The following is a 3415-nucleotide window of genomic DNA, read 5'->3' on the forward strand; positions in this document are numbered from 1 at the left end:
ACATTGACCGTTGGATCCTCTGTTATCCATGTGTCATGTTCTGCAGGTAGCAAAACAAGGAAAAACATGGATGAGAAAAACAGAGGATTTTGATATCCCATACTGCAAGGGGTTTAGTCACTGTAAGGTCTGGGAAGAGAGTCATAATGTATGGAGTCAAGTCAGTCTTACCATGCTCGGTGAATAGGAATTTTTTTCACTTTAACGAGTGACCATTGGATTATCGGGTCATAGTTGGTATAAGGGTGTCAACCGGTAGAATATTCAATACCGTAAAATGGATCAAGGGTAGATACGAAAACTGTACCATATTGAGAAAATTCCTGTATTTTAATACTGATACCATATAAGTTTGGTATGGTTTTAGTCGATATAATTATGGTTTCTTATTCTTTATGAATACAGTTTCAATGGTGATTCGATTTTCGGTAAGGATGTCAACCAAGACACTCTTGATATTTTTGTATGATTTGATTACATACCAAATGATTTTATCTGAAAAAAATCGATACTGGTAAGGATGTCAACCAAGACACTTGTCCTGGAAGCTCGACCATTTAAAGTTTGAATTGACTCAGTCTGATTAATATAAATATTTCAAGATCTAGTCTGGTCCGATTATAATCGATCATTCTTGACCCAATTATAATCCATCGTTCTTGGAATTCTTCAACATTACTCAAGGGAATATACTTGACAATGATATGATTGGTTGGCAAAAGCTAGTGAATGCTGACTCTTTCCTACCCAATCACATTTTTTGCATTAGAACTCGAATTATAAGAAAATAAATCAATGTTAGGGAGCAAAAATTGGAATTACATATATCATATGCATGTAATCTACGAAATAATCTTAAGAAATAATTAATGGGACAAACAACTACTTGGGGCTTGGTCTTTGTTTGGGCAGATCGAAGGGAGAGGTGAAGAATATCACTGACATCTTATGGTGCAGGAAATTGGGTTTATCCATGGAGACCCCTAATTTCGTTACCCCTCTGGAAATGCAATGGTGTAAAACTCCACCGAACTGGATTAAAATCAATGTTGACGGTAGTTCCCTTGGGAATTCAGGAAAGGCAGGTGCAGGTGGTATTGTTCGCGATAGTGGAGGTCAGGTCTACAACTCATTCAGCATTTTCTTGGGCATCAGAAAAATCTTCGAAGCTGAGTTTGAGGCGGTCTTGGAGGGGCTTCTGGTGGCCAAGAATTCAGGGGTAAGGGGAGTGTGGATTGAGTCTGATTCTGCTGATGTGGTGTCTGCAGTGTAGAAGAACCAGATCCCGTGGTTTGTTCTCCAAAGATGGATGTCTGTACTTCCATTCTTGAACTCAATCTCTTGAAAAATTTCCCACTGCTTTCGCTAAGCTAATGCGGTTGTGGATTTTCTTGCAAAGAAGGTCTCAAAATATGGGATTTCGGAAACTTCGATGTCCTTCCCGAGACACATCAAGATGGAGTTAGTGAATGACACGATGGATAAGCATAGATTCAGATTCTACTAGGGCGTGACTTGCTCTCTCTATTGATGATCATGCCAAAGGTGGAGTTTATAAATTGCTCTAGTTATCTCGGCTGTGTTCCTTTCTATTTTGCTTTTTATGTATTCCTTTTTTATTTTTTCTAATAAAATCACCTTTTAGCAAAAAACAAACTACTTAGGGTTTGATCCTTTGAAGATAAGTGTACAAAGGTCTATCAGAAATAAGAGAAGACTTTCAACAACTACAAAAGTCTACAAAGAAAGAACTTTCAACAGCCCCAAACAGTAGAAATAAGTAAAAAACAAAGAGTAAAAAAAAAAAAAAAAAAAAATTTCATTTTTTTCCTTCTGAAAATCATGAACTAAAATTAATCCACGCCTCCATAAATAAAAATAATTCTAGTCTATTGGACAATCACCAAGAAATAGCAATTAATGGGAAAGACTTTGAGGCAACTGTTTTCTAGTCAATGAGAAAGGACAATCTGCTAGCACCAACCCATATCTCTCTGTCACACTTAAGAAACAAAAGTGGTCACAATGCCTATCACCCAGCGAGCACGTATCGTATTAGCCACGAAAGAAAGAATAAAAGACTTCCAGTCAAATTAGTGTAGTTTTAGGGATGGTTAAGGGAGAAATTTTTTTCAGTGGAAGCTTGGCTTCGGTTGGTTTCAATGGAATTGGATTTGGATGTTACCCAGCATCCAAGATATCGCTTTATGAACTTATAGATTTTGTATTAGACTAAGATTTAAGGGGGTCTTCTCCTGCTGATGGCAATGCCGAAAGTGGGACTGATCTAATTTTTCTTTAGTCTATTTCTTGTATGACGGTGGTATTATTTTCTTTTTCTTTTCTATTTGACTGTACATTCTTTCTTTCTTCTTAATATAATGAATCTTTAGCGGAAAAAAAGGGAGAAATTTTTTTCGGGGAATGATACTAAGACATTAGAAAAGAAATGTCATAATCAGAAGAAGAAAAAAAAATAAAAGATGAGAACTTGATTTGATTGCAGAGAAAGATCGATCTTAATTAAGCTCTCCAGTATAAATAGAGGCCCTCCTTCCACCACTTTAACTCAACCTATCAACCAATAGTACTTGTCCATAAAGTCTCATCAACAGGAAAGTATTACAATGGCCTTGACAGTGTTAGCTCCCCTCTCAATTATCCTTATGCTGCTTCCTTACCTTACAAATGCTATCTCCTCCTGTGGAGGGTCATGTAACACTCTCAACGATTGCAGTGGTTAGCTCACCTGCATCAATGGAATGTGCAATGACGACCCTGATCTTGGCACCCACATATGCTCCAACAACCCATCCCTATCCCCCGGTGGTGGCAGCGGTGGCGGCAATGGATGCAGTCCGGCCGGCACCCTCAGCTGTGGGAGCAATACCTATACTACATATGAATGCTCTCCTCAGGTCACTTCTTCCACAGCTGCCAAACTTACAAACAACAATTTTGAGGGGCTGGTGATGGTGGAGGTGCTTCAAAATGTGATGAGGAATACCATTCCAACTCCGAACGTGTCGTGGCTCTTTCCACAGGATGGTATGCCGGTGGTAGTCGTTGTGGGAAGATGATCAAGATAACTGCCAATAATGGAATAACTACAACAGCAAAGGTTGTGGATGAGTGCGACTCAATGCACGGTTGTGACCAAGAGCATGCTAACCAACCTCCATGTAATAACAATATAGTTGATGCTTCTAATGCTGTGTGGAACGATTTGGGGCTTAACATAGACACAGGTGTGGTAGATGTTACATGGACCATGGCCTAAGTTTCCTTAATTTGTCTTAATTTTTTTTTTTTTTTTTTTGTAATTGTTATAGATCTCTAAAATGAAATAAAAACACTTATCTGTTATTTTATAATTGTGTTTGTAGCTTGTGTCTTGTTATAAGTGGATTTTTTA

General features: G+C 38.1%; 1 pseudogene; it reads left to right on the forward strand.

Annotated features, from left to right (window-relative positions):
• Nucleotides 1-2627: 2627 nt before the first annotated feature.
• LOC122093219 lies at nucleotides 2628-3280 on the forward strand (annotated as a pseudogene).
• The last annotated feature ends 135 nt before the right edge of the window (nucleotides 3281-3415 follow it).

Source organism: Macadamia integrifolia, chromosome 11 (assembly GCF_013358625.1).
Source record: "Macadamia integrifolia cultivar HAES 741 chromosome 11, SCU_Mint_v3, whole genome shotgun sequence".
In the NCBI taxonomy this organism is placed as follows: Eukaryota; Viridiplantae; Streptophyta; class Magnoliopsida; order Proteales; family Proteaceae; genus Macadamia; species Macadamia integrifolia.